Below are 19,147 nucleotides of genomic sequence, written 5' to 3'. Positions count from 1 at the left end.
GCTTGCTGTCCGCTTGGATCAGGCAGTCGTCCAAATAAGGGTATATTTGTATCCCTTGAAGTCTGCAGTAGGCAATTACTGATGCCAGGCATTTCGTGAATACTCTGGGCGCAGTAGATAAACCAAAGGGCAACGCAGAGAATTGATAATGTATTGAACCTGCAAGAAATCGGAGGTATCTTCTACAATTTTGTCTGATTGGGACATGCAGGTATGCCTCCTTGAGGTCCAATGTTACCAGCCAAGACTCCTTGCCCAGCATGGGAAGAAGTTGCTGTAGAGTGAGCATCTTGAATTTTGGTACGAGTAGGAAAGTGTTTAGGATGGAAAGATCCAAAATAGGTCTCCAATCTTTGCCCTTCCTTGGCACCAGAAATAGCCTGGAATAAAAACCTTGGCCTTGTTCGTGTGTAGGTACCTCTTGAATAGCTTTCATGTTTATAAGATCTGAAATTTGCTTTTGTGCCTCTGCCCTTTGATTGTGTGGCAGGTTTGGCATGCCTTTCATTTTTGGAAGGGTATGAAAATGGAATTTGTAGCCTCTGTTTATAATGTTCAGGATCCATTTGTCCTTTGTGACAATATGCCAATTTTTTGAGAATAGTGCCAGCTTTCCTCCTAAGGGTGCTGCCATTTGAGACCTGGTTGGCATGCAAAGGGGAGAGTCATTGGTTTTGCTTTCTGAAAGATTGCGAGTTGTCCTCACCACCTCTTTGTGTAGGAGCTTGCCATTGTCTGCCTCTGTACAAGCCTTGTGTTTGTCCTCTGCCCCTCGGGCGCCTGTATCTGCCTCTTTGGGGTCTGTCTGTGGCGGAAAAGGACCAGTTTTTGGAAGGCCAATTTCTACTAAAACGTGGAGGTTGAACCTGCAGAAATTCTTTCACAGTTTGCACTGATTTAGCCTTTTCCTCCATTTTCCGTAATACTTCCTCAGCATTTGCCCCAAATAATACATCCTTTTGAAGAGGGGCGTCTAGTAATTTAGCTTTGACATGATCAGGCAAGGCTTGTTCCTTGAGCCAAGCATGCCTACGTATGACTGAGCCTGTAACAGCAGCTCTACATGAGGCCTCTAGAGCATCAAAACCACATTGTAAGGTATGTTTACCCACTTGTTCTGCACTATGCATCAAATCCTGCAACTCCTTCATGTCTGGTTGTTCAGGTTGTGACATTTTACTTTTCAATTGAGATAACAGAAACTGTTGGTATTTTAGCATATGAAACTGACAGTTTAAGGCCCTCATGGATAAGGGTAGCCGAGGTATATACCTTTTTTCCCCACCTTTCTAAGGATCTGGAATCTCTCTCGGAAGGCAATGGATTTTTGGCAATGGAGGCCTTAACTCCCTTGGGCCCCTGTGAGATGGTTTCTAGGTCAGCAGCATAGCTTTTATATAGAAATTGGTGTGAGTCAGGAACCCTGTAGTACCTGTCAGGCTTAACTGGAGCTGGAGGGAGAGAGTCCGGGTTAAGGCAGGCCTCCGAGTAAACATCTAGGATGTCCAGGACAGGAGGTATAGCCAGAGGCCTGTGCTGGGGTAACAAAAGAAATTCCCTGAGCCTTTTCTTAGAATCTGAATAATCCTGGCCTTCCCAGTGGAAGTGTTCCCTTAAGGTATGCAGAGTTTCACCAAATGAGTAATCCTCAGGGGGGGGATACAGAGGGAATAGATTCCTCTGCATCAGAGTCCTCAAAAGGAGAGTAAGACTGTTCCTGATAATCAGAGTGCTCCGAAATAATGGAGCCCTGATCAGAGGAGGGGGAATCTTCCTCCACTCTGGGTCTTTTGTCCGGAGGTGGCTGAGAACTTCTGATTAGAGTAATTAAATCCTCAGCCATTTTAAGCATCTGTTTCTTAGGCATGGGGCCTGGAGATGGGCCCTGTGTAGCTGGTCTCTTAGGGTGCATGGTAGCTTTAGACTTGGTGAAAGCCTTTATGGAGAAAGAAGAGGAAGGTCTGAAGACACCTTGAGTGGGGGTGGACCTGTCCACATTCTGTGTTTCAATGCCAAGCGTGGCGTCGGTATCTGTAGTCAGGGTGTGGGCCGAGGAGCCTGCGACCTCGGGTACAGGAGACACCGCCAAAGATGCGTCATCGGTAATCAGGGGCTGCGTAGGCGCCTCGCTGAGAACCGGACCATGTGTAGTCGGCTTTGGCGTGGTGTCGGTAGAGGCCGCGGACCTAGAGTGTCGGTCCTTGTCTTTGCGTTTTTTAGACAAAACCGGAGTCGGAGTATCCGACGACATAGTATAGTTAAATGCTTTCCCAAAATAATGCTGGGCGAACTCCGCCCGACGTTTAATAGTGCGTTTGTTGAATGTAGCACAAAAGCGACAGACCGAGACGTCATGGTCTGGGCCTAAACAAGGTAAACAGAGGGAATGGAAATCCTTATGCGGTATTTGCTTCCCACAAGAAATACAATTATTAACTTTGTCTGACATCGGTCTGAGGCAAGAAAAAGTTTCCCCAGCGGGGTACTTAGCTTTTAAGAAGACTTCGGTTCCAAATTTTTTGTAATCTCAAGAGCTGGCCGACCGGCACTTGCGAACTGCTTCTGCTTCGGGCACCGCGTGGCAAAAAAGACTGAAGAAAATGGCGTTGGCTGGTTCTTTTATACCCCTGTCGCACTGACGTCAGGGAAGAAGCGACGACAACCGACGCCGGACCTAGACTTTGGAATTCGGCCGACCGAGGACCCGCCTGACGACAGGAGAACCCATCTGTTATGACTGCAGCTGTATGCACGATGAACATCAGGGGAAGGTCAAGAAACAGAGAGACTGGGATTATGGATGCAGATCCTTAAGGAGAACAATAACCATACAGAATATATTCATCAAGTAGTAGAAAATATTCTAAGAACTAAGCCAACATGGGGATGGAGAAAAAAGATTCTGCCAATAGGGATGACTGCAAGTAGGGGTACAAAGAATAAGCAAGAGTGGGCTGGGAATTAATACCAAGGTATTGGGAGCCAATGATTAGAGAGGAAAAGGTAAAAAAAAACTGGAAGAGGCCAAGAACTTGTTTGGTCTGAAAGCTAGAATTTGCCTTCCTTATCAAGGACTGTTATCAAAATTTAGGCAAAGAGAAAGTAATAGGGAGATCTAAGAGGAAAAAATGGCACTGGCAGAATTTTTAACAGAAACTAGAAAGTACAGTTGTGTACACTTACCATAAATGCAGATGTTAGAGTGCATTTCACTGTTGCAGTGCTGACTTGAGATTTTCTGCTGTGGAAACCCTTGGCTGACCTGACTACTAGAGTAAAAATCTCCCTCCTGCTAAGGCTGGCAGATGCCCCTCCCTGACATCAGAACGCTTGGGTATAAAGGGAGCCAGTCAACGCCATGACATCATTTTTTTTTTCTGACCCTTAGAAAGTAGGCGTCCCCAGGATAAACCATAAGCCCTGCAAGATGGCAGTAGCAAAGTCTGCTCTAGACTTGGAGAAAGCTGATAAGTGGTAGTATTTGGTAAAGCTTCCAAAATGTCTTTGGTACGTACTCCTTTCAGGAAGGCAGCAGAAATAGAAGTGGCCCTAGCAGAGTGGGTTCTTACAGTTTCAGGAGGCATTTTGCCATGATGGCTGTAACACATGGAAATATAGTGGGAGATCCACTTGGAGATGGGTCTCTTTGGAGTCTGTTTTTCCTTTAGAGCCAATGGCTAAGGACACAGAGTTGTCGGATTTTCTGAAAGATATTGTTCTGTCAACACAATAGCAAAACTGTCTGTGCACATCCAAGGAGGGAAGACTCTTTCTCCCCATTCTGAGGCTTGGGGAAGGAGGGAAGCAAGTGTATGGCTTGGTTCAAGGATGTGTCCATGACCACCTTTTGAATAAAGATGCATTAGGCCCCAAGTGATACTCTGGGTGGAATATAAGAAATGGTTCCACTGCCATGAAAGCTTGCAGCTCAGAGACCCTCCTAGCAGAGGTGATAGCCAGTAAAAGGGCAGTCTTCCAGGTTAATTTTAAATCAGCAGAAGTTGCCAGTTCAAAGGTGGTGGGGGGTAGCATCAATTTTTCTACAACAAAATTGAGGTCCCATGGAGGTGTGCACTGTCTCCTGGGAGGTCTGATGTGAACCACCCCCCTAAGGAATTGTTTCATTAGGGGGTGGGAAGACAGAAGGAAGAGTAGGTATGTGGGCTGAAATGGCAGAAGTGTGAATCTTGATGGAAGAAAGGACAAGCCTCTGTCTACCAGGGTAGCCAGGTAATCTAAATTGGCAAAGATACTGGCTTTAGGACTGAGGCCTTGCTGCTGACACCAAATGAAGAACCTTTTCCACTTGGCTAAGTACGATTTCTTAGTACAAGGCCTTCTAGCCTCTGAGAATGTCTAACTTGTCTGCTTAGGGTGTGCTCACAGTAGTATTTTGGGTAATTATCCAGAGTGAGTTTTGAGAGTCTATAGGTTCGGATGCACAAACCTCCCCTTGAGTCAGAAGGTCCACTCTCTGAGGTAACTACCATGGTTTTTCATTGGTTACACTTGGTAGCAGAGGATACCAGCTCTGCCTGGGCCAGTCAGTGGCCATCAGGATGACCTTTGGTTCTTCTTCCCTAATTTTTAGAAGGACCCTTGGAAGAGGAGGCAGGGGACAAAATGCATAAAGGAACAGGTGACTCTAAAGGAAGGAGAAAGCATCTGTCCTCCAGGCCGTGAGTATAGTTTGCTCTGGAACAGAATCTTTTCAGTTGAGCATTTTTTTTGTGGCAAAAAAGTCTATCTGTGGCGATCCATCCAGTTCCTGCTGAGATGATCTGCTTGAGTGTTTGAGTCCCTGGGAGGTACTGTGCCATGAGGTGTAACCCCAGACAGTGAGACATCTGCAAGACCTGCATCGCTAGTCAACAAAGAGGGTAAAAGTGGGTGCCTCCTTGCTTGTGTACCACATGACTGTGGTGTAGTCTATTTTAACAAGCAGGACCCCTGGTTTTCACTGATCTTTGAAAGCCACTAGGCCCTTTTGCACTGCCATCAGTTCTTTCCAAATTTACGTGCTTGTGTCTGAACTGATTTTTCCATCTGCCCCGGGATTGAAGTGTTGGAAATGAGCCTACAGGCGGTCTCTGAAGCATCTGTGGTTAAAGTTTGGCCTCGAGGGATAAACCTGAAGGGGAAACCCAAGTTCTGGGTACATGCCCGTGCCCACCAAAAAAGTTCCTCCTTGAGGCAAGGGATCAGCTGAATTTGTTTGCAGGGACTGACTGCTGGTAACATTGGAGCTTCCTCATATGTAGCCTGGCCAGAGGGATCACAAGGATACAAGATGCCATTGAGCCTAATGCTCGGAGGAATTCCCTGGCTGAGAGGCATGGTCTCTGCATAATGTTTTGGAAGTACTGAGTCAAGAAGGAGGCCTCTTCTGGAGGGAGGAAGCTTTTTGAAGGGAGGAACCCAGCAAAACCCCCGGAAAGGCTATCCCAGTGGATGGGTCTCTGTTGGACTTGTGAAAATTTACAGTAAACCTCAAAGAGGTAAGGAGAATCTGAGTGAAGGCCAGATCCTTGAGAAGCTCCGACTGACTTGTGGTTTGAATGAGGCAGTTGTACAGACAGGAGTAAATTTGGATTCCCTCTTGTTCTGAAGAAGGTGATCACAGGAGGTAAACACTTTGTGAAGACCCTGAGAGCAGCAGACAAGTCAAAGGGTAGTGCAGAGAATTGAAAGAGACTGGTATTTGCCCTGAAGCGAAGAAAGCTTCTGCAAGACTCCTCTATAGGAATGTGCAAGTAAGCATCTTTTAGGTCTAGAGTGACCATTAAGGTCTGATGGGGCAATTGTGGGAAGAAGTTTTTGAAGAGTCAACATTCTGAATTTTGTTACCAGCAGGGACCGATTGAGGGTGGACAGGTCTAGAATAGGGTGCCAAGAGCCTTCCTTTCTGGGAACCAGGAACAGCATAGAGTAGAACCCCTTTCCCTATTTGATGACCTGGTACTGGTTCCACTGATCCCTGTGAGCACTGGTTGCGAATATGAGAAAGGGTCTCTGCTCTTTGATTTTGTGGAACATCCAGGTAACCAGGATATCTTAATGGCTCTTTGAGATTAGTGGGGACCAGTTTCCTCTGAACAGGGATGGTCTTCCTCCTATCTTTTTTGGAGAGGGTGGGGGTGGGTAGGGGAAAGGAAGAGTCGTTGCTGCTCTCTCCCAGGTCCCTGTGGCCTAGAAATTTCCTGCCTGGGGGTTTCTGAGGACAACTGCTTGGGTCTTTGTGATTGCTGCTGCCTTTCCCTCCGTGGCTTCCTCTGGCCGCCTTTTGAGAGGGAAAAGACCAGTGTTTAGTGAGAAAATTCCAGCTGAACTTGGAGAAGTCCTTGACAGCTTGCAGAGATTTTGCTTCATCTTCCATCTTTTTTAGCACAGCTTCAGTCTTTGGCCCAAACAGGAAGTCCTTATCCAGGGGTGCATCTAGAAGTCTGGATTTGAAATGGTCTGGTGGGGTCTGTTCCTAAGCCAAGCATGCCTTCTAATGACAGAACCAGGTACTGCAGCTCGGCTACTAGAGGCCCCCATGACATCATAGCCGCAGTGTAAACAGTGTCTAGCCACCTGGGAGCTGGAATGGCAAAGGTCCAACAACCCCTTAGAAATGTTATTGCCCTCCAGGGAGGACATCTTTTGCTTCATTTTATCTAAAATACTTGGCTGGTATTTTATCAAGAAAGTGGCAGGCAAGGACCCTTATGGCTAGGGTAGCAGAAGTGTAGACTTTTTTTTTTTTTTTTTTTTTAACCAAATCTAATCTATCAAGGGCCCTGTTTTCATTGTCAGTATGTAAAAGGTTCTTTAACGAGCTGGCTCTTACTCCTTTGGGACTTGGAGTGACAACCTCTGGGTCAGCAGAGGTAGTTATAAAAGTCCAACACCCTGTAAAACCTGATTTTTTGAGGGGCTGGAGGGACAGAGTTTGGGTTCAGGGAAGAGTCCATAAAAACATCCTCTACCATCTCTGATACCACAGGAATAGCCAAAGGTTTGTGTTCTGGGAGGACAAGGAACTCCCTAACCCTCGTTTTAAGCTGTGGGTATTCCTGTGCCTCCCATTGGAAATGTTCCCTCATGGCATGGGGTGTTTCTCCAACAGTGACGTCTTCAGCAGTTGAAGATGAAGGCAGATTCTCCTCAGAATCTGAATCCTCAAAAGTAAGGAAGGGTCCCTCCTCAAACACAAACTCCTGGTCAGAATCCTCATCTAAATCAGGAGGTTCAGAGAAAACTTCAGGGTTGGCTTCCTCTTCCTTTTCCCTGAGGAAGACTCCAAAGGGGGTTGCCTAGCTCTGACTAAGGAGATGAGACCCCCAACTAACCTGACAGGGTCTTGCTGATAACCTGCTGAGTGGGAGCCAGTAGGCCTACACAGGGCCTGAGGCAGAACCCTTCTTCGAAGTAGCTTTGGCCTAGCTACATCTGCCATCTTGATGCCAGTCGCTTTGTAAGGCAGAACTGATGCAGGCTGATGCCTCAGAGGAACATTGCTGATACAAGATTGCTCGTCGGAAGCGGTGGTCTGCTGAGCAACTCCAGACTCAACAGATGAACTGAAAGCCAAGGTCCGAGTAGAAGTTGAGGGACCGACAGCATGTTGAACTCCATAAGGGAGTTGACAGAGGCCTGCGCCACCACCTCGGTCATAGAAGGGGGGTGCAAAAGCACCTCGCCTTCCTCAGCAATAACGAGCCTTGGGGGCTGGTCAGTGGTGAGTGTTTTTCGTCTGAGGCCCCAAGCTCGGGTCTTTGTTCCTTGTCCTCCTTACACTTAGGTAGCTCAACCTCGGGAAAACAAGCGGACACTATCAAACAATACAAAGAAGACTGCAGACTAAGATGCCTAGCTAAGATTTCAGCCCTATGCCTGATAGTCCTGTAACTCAATCGGGCGCAAAAACAGCAACTAGGGATGTTGCGATCCAGGCCTAGATAGGTGAGACACAAATTATGAAAGTCTCCTCATCTGACATGAGTTAAAGCAAGAAAAAGCATTCCCCAACAGGGTACTTAACTTTAGAAGACACCTCTCTGGTTTGAACAGATATACTCACTGAAACACTGCTTCGGGCTCCAACGGCAAGGAAAGACTGATGGCATGATGTCAGTTGGCTCCCTTTATACCTAAGCATACTGATGACAGGGTGAGGCATCTGCCAGCCTTAGGAGGAAGGAGATTTTTCCTCTGGTAGTCGGGCGAGACAAGGGCTTCCACAGCAGAAAATCCCACAAGTCAGGACTACAACAGTGCAACACGAAGAACATCAGAAATTCTTGTTAAAAATGGGATAATTAGTAGGGCATATAAAATACATGATAATTAACACCATCTGTTATGACTGCAGCTGTATGCACGATGAACATCATCAGAAATTCTGGTTAAAAATGGGATAATTAGTAGGGCATATCAAATACATGATAAGTATAGGAATCAATCAGAGGAGGTTAGAAAGGATTGCAAAGAGGGACTGGATAAGCAATTTACAAAATAACATGGAGAGGTATCTGTATGGCTCCCAATTACACAAGTCCAGAACATTTAGGCTCTATGGAAATGTTTACAAAGATTTTTTTTATACACCAGACTCCAAATAATTCTTCCTCCAGTAGACTGCAAATGTTCGAGGTACGATATGGACGAAAGACTTAACTGGAAACACATTATTTGGGAGTGTAATGACTTTAGACTAAAAATTTCCTGCAGACTACTGTATCAGACGTATTGGGTGAGCAAACTCTTGTTAAGTAAAGGAATGATTTTTTGAGCTGTGATACAGAACTGGAATTGCCTAGACACACACAGAGTGTAATTCTGGTGGCGGCCAAAAAAACAACTATTATAAAATGGAAATCAAAGTGCAAAGCAACAATTTTAGAAGTACTGAATATAGTAAAGACAACTGGAAGTGGGATCTTTAGAAAAGGGTATGAGGAAATTACAGGGAACAATACATGCAGAATATTGCTCTGGAGGAGGACTGAGATTTAAAGGAAGGCAGGAACTGAGCAAATTTATGTAATATTGGGCTGATGACAGTAACATAAAACACCACATGTGGCACAATGTAAGCAACTAGAAACATGTTATAAATGTATGTTTGACTGGGTCTTAAGTGATGATTCAATAAAGGTGTTTAAAAAAACAGTTAGAAAATAAGCTCTCCTCTGAATCTAAATCAGAAATCTGAGAAGAAATCCCTTTATCAGTTCATTCATCCTCCAATCCAGACTCAAACTTGAATCTCTTCAAGAAAGCAGGTATCATGCTTTCTTTTACCAGAAACTGCTTTTTAAACCACATTGTCACAACAGTCTGGAAATCCTAATCCTTCTATGTGGCACACCTCATCACTAAGGGCTTTTCATCCAGAAAAAAGGAGGTCATTGTCCCACTGTACTCATCCCTCAGACCCATTATAGAATGCAACACCCCATTTGGTATGTACCTCTCAAGACATCTGCAACAACTGGAAAGGCAACAGAAATACCTCACTAAAAGAATCACAAGCCTAAAGCAGATACTCTATGCTGACCGCCTTAAACTCCAGCTATACACTCTGTCGCATATTGTCTACTCAGACACGATCTCTGCTTAACATACAAGGCCATGTAAAACCCAGCGCTGTTGGACATGCCACACAAAGAAATCCTAATCCCTCAGAGCCACATGCTCCACGGATCTAAACCTTGTCATCACAATAAACAAAACATGCTGGAGGGATAGGTTCCTGACCCAGAGACTCCCCAGACTCTGGAATAGACTGCCCATACATGTCAAGCAGAGCGCCTCTTTGGCCCTCTTCAAAAGGAACCTTGACGATTGGATGGGAGAAAGGAAATTCACCCCGGGGATCACATCAGTCGCCCTGCTAGACAGGGGTCCAGGGAAGTAAATAGTGTGGGAAGAAATAGCCAGGGAATTGTTATGGCTAGGCTTGTATAGGCCCTAGGGCCGATAGCTTAGTACCAACCTATGAACCTATAAGAAGGATCGACAATAGCCTGAATAAAACCCTGAGCCAGACACATTAAACTACTACTGTCTAAGGAAATTTGAGGCATAATACAAGTTTAGTTTTCAGTTTCTTTCTGACAAGGAAAATGGGACCAACAGTATTATTAATGGCAGCAGCAGCTTCCCAAAGGATGGGCATATCCTACTGGAAAAACATGCAAGTTTTCCTATTTCCCTCTCACATGACCAAGAAGAGTGGCTCTCCCTTGCCCACAGAGGGGACCAAAACAGCCACAGAAGATGTGGCTAACTGCCGGTCCATAGTGGCTGTAGGTGCTACACCAATGGTATCCGAAATAAAAGAGGAGTGATCTGAACTACAACTAATGGCCACAGCAGAACTGCCCACCTACAGCTGAGGCAAACTGCTAGCCTTCTGTGATGGCAAAGTCAGTTTACTTGACTTTTTCTATTTGTGACTAGAAAAAGGCCTGAACATAGGACAGACAGACTTGTTCCACAAAAGTGGTGCCTCTCCCAGGGAAAACAAGCAGCAAATGCAGGTAAAAAACAAAAAGTGTTTTAAAGTCACTTTTACCACAAACACAGTAAAAAGCACTTTAAAAACACTTTGCCAGTCCCACAAAGTAAAATAAAACAATTTATCCACAGAAAAAATAGATTTCAGTTACTTAAAAAAAAAACTTTTAATTCCGACATGGGGGCAAAAAAGTATACTCCCATTCAAAAGTACAATACAGTCTCGAGACAGTCACTTAAAACACAAAATCCTAGCTTTAAAATAACTTCCCTGAACAGCAAAGTATCAAAAAAAAAATTTTACTAAATGGAAGTTTTTTCCCCCAAAATCTGCCCAGCAAAGGAACAGCACAACCAGACCATAAATCTTCAACAGCCTCAAAGTTACATACTCTTCAGTGGCAATAATGGTTGGAAGGGCTTTGCACACAAACTTGTCTTTTAGTCTGCTCAATTTGAACTGCCTCAGTTTTGGCATGGGGAAAGTGCCCTGAAGCTTTGGACGCTGGATGGCTGTTAATCCTTAGCAAGATATTACCCATACAGCTAGCAGTACTGCAGCAGTGATCAATATAATGGACATCAATTATTTGTCTCGCAAAATTAAGATAGTGTGGATTGGTATTCCACAGCAGGATTTTTTTTTAAGAGTTTATGCTCCTAACCTAACCATAAGAAAGCAGCCAAGAACTGTATTAGTAAACATAGAATCGTACTAGCAGAAAGAGCTGATCTTGACAAAACTGCAGCAGAAGGGAAAAGTATTAAAAATGGTAAACAGCATAGTGTTTGAGGAAAATGACTATTCACTGAGCACGACGCAGAAGAGAAGCAAATTTATCCCAGCAATCAGGGAATTTCAAAGAGGAGGTGTGAAATTTAAGCTACTGTATCCAGCTGTCAACAGAATATTTTTTTCCTAGAGAATCAAAGACATTTTTGGATGCAGAGCTGGTTTAAGGAGGAAATAATAAAAGCTGATCCAACAAAAAGTACTAAATATCCAAGCACTTCCTTTTTTCACGACCTCATAAATATGGGTACTGCTGAACTAATTTGAGTGTGGGTACATAATTTACTGCTAATGCCCTTGTTTTATCTTAGTTTAATTTTATATCCCAAAAAGACTTGAAACTTTCTCAGGATGTTCCCCAGCACTGAAATATCCTTTTTATGGTTTTATTATGTACAAAACAGTATCATCTGCAAATAATCCAACTTTTCTTGTTTACTATACCAATTATATCCTCGAATTTAGAGTCCCTTATTTTCTTTGCCAATGGTTCTAAATATAACGAAAACAAAGGAGAAAGACTACACCCCTGTCAGACTCTTCTATTTAAATAGAACTTAGAGAGGAACCCCCCACCCTCCACTTTATTTTTTGCCTCCGATCCCTCATATCCTCCTAATTAACCTTATTATTTTGTCAGGGAAGGCAAATGCGTCCATTGTCTTACTCATATAATCCCAGCTTACTCTGTCAAATGCTTTCTCTGCATCAACACCCACCAATAAAAGTGGTATTTTCTTACATTCAGTTTCCATCTTTATCATTGTTCTGTTAATGTTAAATGTTTGCCTCCCCTCCACAAAACCACAGTGATCCACATCTATCAATTCTGGCTTCAGTGTTGCCATTCTTTCAGCCATTATAGGCAATAAACACTTCATAATCATGGTTTAGAATCAAAATAGGCCTATATGAAGTTGGATCTGCTTGTTCTTTACCAGCTTTAGGTATTACAGCCACTGGATCTGCTGGTTCTTTACCATCTTTAGGTATTACAGCCACCACTGGTTTCTTCCAGGATGCCGGTGTTTTTTTCCTTTTAAAATACTGTTAAAATTTTCTCAATCTTTATTACTTTCTTCCCTCCTAGCTTCCAAGCTTCCACAGAATATCATCTATTCCTGGAGACATTCTTGTAGATTGCTTATACATTATCATTTTTATCTCATCTCCTCCTATCCTGTTAGCAACTGAGCCTCATCTAACTAACCTTGGCATATTTAATTTTGCCATAAACATTTCCAGTTGTACTTTTCCTTGACTTCTGTATTTTTTTGAATTATACAGATTTTAATAAAATTTCTTGGCAACAACCCTTTATTACATCAGCTACCCCAAAGCCACTGGCATGTTGGTCATGAAGTGTGGTTTTCTGTTTACTAGATAGCTTCAAAAATCATATGCGATAAGGGAGTTTCAGAAAATTGTGGAAATGGGTAAATCAAGCTTGAAAACAGGAACAATCCTCAAAAACAATGGCAGTGGAGCGGTCTAGGGTAAGCCCAGAAGCTCCTCGAGTCAAATTCAGGCCTGGAGAATTACTCCGTTTCACATATTAAGCTCTCCCGCATTCTGTGACACGTTTCCCCAAATCAGGTTCTCTAGGGGAGATAAAAAAGATGAGGGATTCTTAGCGTCACTCATACAGGAAGGGAACACCTGGTCGACACAGACAAATTCATCCACTTGTGTCACAGTTACTAGAATCCTAATGGAAAAAAAAATCCTTTTAAGAGAATGAACCCCCAATACAAACTCTTTTTCAGAAGAGGTCTGCTTGGTTCTTAGAAATGTCCCAACCTCAAAATTTCTTGACAGGAAGCCTGGGATGACAGAGAAAGACTGCCCTGCCCAGTTCATGCTGTAGCAAGTCAGCAAATGCTTGTTTTGGTTTGGGGTGTGTTGCCGTGGGTTGGGCACAGGACTGCCTTTGAAGGACTCCAGTCATGATCATATGCTCGCAACTGCAATCAAATTTTGCTGACATTCTCAGACAAACATGAGGGGATGCAGGCCATACCCTCACTACCTATAACTCAGGAGTTGAAACCTGAAGTCCACAGACAGCCAAACTGGCTGACAACAGGGCGGATTCCACTCCAGAGGTCAAGCATACATTAAAGTGTGTGGCAGCCACTACAGGGGTCATGTTAGAGGCACCTGTAGAACCAAAGGTGAACAAAGGCAACTCATTGGATCAGATGCATCTAAATGCCACTGGACTGTCGTTAGCTTTCTGATACTTCTTTTGTGGCAGGACATCAGTGGTAGACCTGGTTAATGCTATGAAAGTCAGACAACAAACAATTATTCAAAGCTAAGCAAGAGATGCAATTCTCTACTTGATTGTCCCCACCGATTACATTTGTGGAAATCTTCATGGGGGACTCTCCCCAAACACAACACAACTAACTTCCCACAGAATTTGCCATCCAGTCCTGATATCTTTGTGACATCCGTGCACTGGCCAAGTAATCAAGGAGCCTCAATCCTCACCACTAGCACCAGTGAGGGGCGTCCACATTGGGAAGATAAGTACACACACAAAGTACAATTTCCCTTAAGAGCACACAGATCACAATCAATCAGTCTGGGGCTGGTTTCTCCCTTTCTCTCCAGATCCCCAATAAGACTCCCCACTGACACAGCACTAGGGTTCAGATCTCAGCAGAGTAATCAAGCCAAAACCTCCAGTACCCTCTCTGTCCGACCAGTGCTTCGTGTCCTTGCCCAAGTAGATGACACACACGCACTTCAAGATTTGGTTTATATACAAACACAGACACTCCTGGGGAATGCTGGCACAGGTTCACCAGCTATACCCCTTCCTTCCCAGGCTATAAGGTAGTAATAACTGCCACCAACTACTCTTACCAGCTACTAATAAGGCCCTTTCCAAATGGTGACCAATTCCACTGTGTAAAGTTACTATCCAGTTAGTGTGACGAACTGCAAGGCCACTGGAGTGGCTTTGTACAGTATCACCAAATGCATGCAAGTTCTCTAGAGCTTAAATTATCTCTACACAACAGTCACAGTTGAAAGGTTTAAAAATATTTAATAATTAATAAAAGCACAAGACAATACTCTGATTCAACACAATGACATTAGAAAGTTCAGATATCACAGGAAAATGCTTTAAAACAATACTGTAGGACAGTCTGACAAATATGGAAAACAGCTAGACTAATCTGGCTATATTCTCTCTCTAAGAGAAATACTAAGTTCTAAATAACTTTACTTACAGAGCAAATCAAGAGCCTGGTGAGTTGTTGTCAGATCCAGAACAAAATACAAAATGCTCAATCTTTCACTCTAAGAAAATTTTAAATTGATAATACACAGTACTGCTGACTCATCTCACATCACATCATTTTCATCACTTCTTTAGTTCCCAGGCTAACAGAAGCTCAAAATTTACATTTCTTTGTAGGCTGCACCTGCCAGGAAACCACAGCAATAAAAGACTTTCATGTGAAACCTACTAATTATATACGTTTTAGAATAGAAAAATTTCCTAGCCCAGACATCCTTTCTCTGAGCTTGACATCAAAATACAATTATAAAATTCTTTGCTCATCGGCTTTCTTCCAGCAGGGTGCACTGTGGTTACATTTTTGAAGTTCAGCATATAACAGTTTTCTTACATTTGTAAAAACAAGCCTGTGAATCATATTATTTACAATGACAGAGTTATTTACAACATTCTATCTAGCTGGGCTGGCAGCCTTCACAATGACCCCCCCCCCCCCGAAAATTCAAGCTAGTTTCTTCAAGTGATCCTTGAGAAACCTTGCTTGAGAGGATTGTGTATCTGGGTATACCTTACCCCATTCACTGTCTTGAGAGCCCATCTGCGTTGGCATTGCTAATCCCACTGCGGTGCTGCACTGACATATATGCTTGCAACCCTAGACTCCATCTTAGCAACTTGGAATTTTGCTGGCTGGCTCAATGTAACCATGTTAGGGGATTGTGATCTGTAACTACAGTGAATTTTCTTCCATATAGACAAGGCTGAAGTTAATGCAGTGACCACACTACGGCTAGACATGCAGCGGCATAGCATTCCTTCCTGAGTTGGAGCCTATGACTGAGATAAACCACTGGGTGCTCTTCTCCCTCCGAAGAAATCTAAGTACAGTCCCCACCCCCATGGTTCGAATCATCCACCTGCACGACAAATTCTTTGCTGTAATCTGGACTGGCTAACACAGGGGGTCCTCACAAAAGCTATTTAAGCTTCTGGAATGCCTGCGCACATGCTGTGGTCCCACACTACCATATCTGGCCTGCTTTTTCTTGTCAGGTCTGTGAGGGGAGCAGCTATAGTACCATAACTGGGGACAAACTTCCTGTAGTACCTTGCTGTCCCCAAGAATGCCCTCACCTGCTTTTTGGTAAAAGGTGCAAACCCTCCTGCTAGGATATGATCTACCACCCTCTGGAAAGTTGTTGGGGCATTTTTCGTCCCAAAGGGCATCTTTGTGAACTCATACAAGCCAAAAGGAGTTAAAGGTTGACCTCTCTCTAGCACTGGGAGTCAAGGGCACCTGCCAATAACCCTTGGTAAGATCAATGGTGGTAAGATACTTAGCCACACCCAGCTGCTCTAGGGCTTCATCTGTCCTAGGAATGGGGTAAGCATCTGACTCTGATTTCATGTCCTGTGGTCCACACAGGACCTGGTGCGGTCCATCTTTCTTTGACACCAGCATCACTGGGGAGGCCTAGGGACTGTTGGACTCTTGAATTACCCCTAATTCCAACATTTCCTGCATCTCCTCCTTCAGAGTCTGACTCTCTCAGACACCCTATAAGGAACCTGCCTAATAGGCTTTTGGGTCCCTGCATCCACCTGGTGCTGCACCAGGTGGGTGCACCCTGGTTTTCCAATGAACATGTCCCCAAACTCTTGTAACACTGTTCGGATCTCTCGAACCTTGGTAGGTGATAGCTGGTGGGACATTGCTACCCCCTCCACTGAGGTGTCAGTCCGAGCCTCACTGAGGAGATCAGTTACCAGATCTCCCTCCGACTGCTCAATCCACTGCAAATGCTCAGCACAAGGGCTTCCTTATCATGGTAAGGTTTCATCACATTAACATGGTACAATCTGTGCCCCTGCCTAGCAGTTCTACCATGTAGTTATCATCAGTGACCTTTCTTACCACCTTGTAGAGTCCCTCCCAAAGCTGCTTGCAGTTTGTGTCTGACAGGAATGAGAACAATCACCTGCTGCACTACAGCACTCTAGCTCTAGCCTTCCTGTCATACGAGACCTTTTTCTGTTGTTGGGCTTCTGCCAGGTTCTCCTGGGCCAAGCCCATGCGTTCCCCGAGCCTTGTCCAGAGGTTTAGGACATGTGCCACAACAGATTTCTTGTGAGATCCACACTCACCCTCCCATTCATCTTGAATTAAATCTAGACGCCCCCTCACCCTATGCCCATACAACAATTCAAAGGGTGAAAAACCTGTGGATTCCTGGGGAACCTCTCTGTAAGCAAACAGATGGGGCAAATATTTGTCCCACTCCCTCTTAAACTGATCTGCAATTGCTCGTAGCATGGACTTGTAGAGTTTAACCTCTCAATAAGACCATTATGGTCTGGGGGTGGTCTTTAGCTGCTTCACTCACAGTACTTCCCACAGACAAGCCAGCAGGTCTGACATGAAATTGGCACCTTTGTCAGTCAGTATTTCTTTTGGGAAACCTACCCTGCTGAAAATCTCTAACAAAGCATTTGCCACCTTTTCTGCCTCAATGGGGTACAAAGCCACTGCATCAGGGTATCTTGCAGAATAATCTACCACTAGGATATACTTTTTCCTTGTGGAGCTTAGGGTAACTCAGAGGCCCCACAATATCCATAGCTACCCTCTGACATGGACCTCATTCACAGGCAAAGGCATCAAAGGAGCTTTCACCTTGTCTCCTACCTTGCCTACCTTTTGGCACTGCTCACATGTCCTACAGTACCCTGTTACATCTCTGGAAATCTCAGGCCAAAAGAAGTTCTGCATAATACGTCTCTTGGTACGTTTTATGCCCAAATGACCTGCAAAGGGAATACCATGGGCTACGGCTAGAAGTGCCAGACGGTAGGCTCCAGGCACTGCAAACTGCTGTATTCTCTCACCCTCTAGCCCTCCCTCAGGGGTCCACTCTCTATACAGTAACCCTATGTCCCAGTATAGATTCCCCCTTTCCTTGAGAATCAGGTGCCTCACTAGCCACCTGCCTCAAGCCTTGTAATGTAGGGTCTGAGAGCTGAGCCTGTCTCAGCTCTCTCTCTGTAACCCTTCTCAGCTCCCCTACCACAGGAAGTCTGGCATCCTCCGACAGCGGTGCCTCATTGTCAACCTAGGTACTGCTACTCACCTCAACTTTTGCAGTCACTCTGTCCAAGGGAACATCAGTACACACAAGCATATGTGCCTCACCTTCAGTCTAACTGCTACACGGTAGCTCCCTCCCTGAAGTAACCACCTCACCAGTCCTGGCTGCAAGTGTGTGGTATGACTGGGTCTCCCCCAGGCTACCAGATCCACATGCTTGCCTCCAAGCCTGACTGCATGTAACTGCATTAACACATGGTACTGCCTCATCAAACTCCTTCCCTATCAGGACATCTGCAGGATAGTAGTTGGGTACCCCTGTTGTCTGAAGACAACCTACTATTGGCATTTTGTCTTTCCCACTTACTGGTTCTCCCACCTTTGTTCTCCCACCTTGCCTCCATGGAAATCTATATGCCACATGGCCCCACTGATTGCATTTAAAACATTTAAACCTAGGCCCTGGATGTGTACCTGGACTAATGGCTTCCCCTGCTACTGGCAGATTCTGTTGGGGCAGTCTGGGTTGCCCACCATGAGTTCCTTTAGACCCATGAGCAGCACTGGGTGTCCCTTTCCTGTGCAGTGACGCCCTTCTCGCTAGGTATATGTCTCCCTTCTTCCCCAACTCATCTGAATTAGCACATTGTCTACCAGCTAACGAGATCCTCATGCCCTCAGACAAAATGCTAAGGGCTTGTTCCCTCCCCAAAAGATCTGCCAGCCCTTCAAAAGTGGTGACCTAACATCCACTCACCCACCTATGGAAATAAGTGCTTAGTTCAGCAACATATTTACACACACTCATCTGCCTTGCGTCTATGCTCACGAAACTTTTTCCTATAAGTTTCAGGTGTTAACTTAAAAAATTCTAGCAAACAATTCTTAGCAGTATAATCTAAATTTTCACGATCAGATAGTTTAGACAACACAGTTACAGCTTTATCATGGAGTAAGGGGGGTCAGGAACCGTACCTACAGCCTTTGGTCAACATCATACTGCTTATATACCCTCTCAAACATATGAATGAACTATCAAAATTATCCCCCCTCTGTATACTGTGGGAAGAAATTTACTGACCTTTTGTGCTTCTGGGGTCTGGTTACTCCCTTTCCCCATTACCTCCATGACTCTGTCAAAGAGTCAGCATCTCCTTTTCATGTTGCCTCTGCCTCTCCTTCTCCTCAGCTTCTATTTCCCAAACGCCTGGCCTCCAACTCAAGTCTCTTTAGCTGCAGATGGATTTTTAAATCCTCTGTCAAAAGGTTGAGCTGTCCATTCTCTGATGTACATCTCCACAGCCAGTCTGATCATCCTCCTGGCTGCTATTTTCTGATGCAGCTGTGACCAAAGCTGCAAACATGTCTGCTTTAGTCAGGTTTCCATGCATCATTCCTTTAGCCTAACACATCTCAGCCAACTGGCTCCCTTTCAGCTTACCACACTCCTCTGCTGGCATGCTTGCCTGCTCTCCCTGACTAAGCTAAAAGAAGAAAATACAATTCT

The 19,147-nt window shown here is 44.6% G+C and overlaps 1 protein-coding gene across 1 annotated transcript in view; it reads right to left on the bottom strand.

Annotated features, from left to right (window-relative positions):
* Positions 1-19,147, bottom strand: part of CCT7 (chaperonin containing TCP1 subunit 7) — a 1,331,840-nt gene that overhangs the window by 956,898 nt on the left and 355,795 nt on the right. The gene's annotated exons all lie outside the window — the stretch shown is intronic.

This window comes from Protopterus annectens, chromosome 2.part2, assembly GCF_019279795.1.
Source record: "Protopterus annectens isolate FY-2018-M chromosome 2.part2, PAN1.0, whole genome shotgun sequence".
Lineage (NCBI taxonomy): Eukaryota > Metazoa > Chordata > Ceratodontiformes > Protopteridae > Protopterus > Protopterus annectens.
Note: the sequence above shows the minus strand (reverse complement) of the source record. Positions and strands in the feature narration are given on the sequence as shown.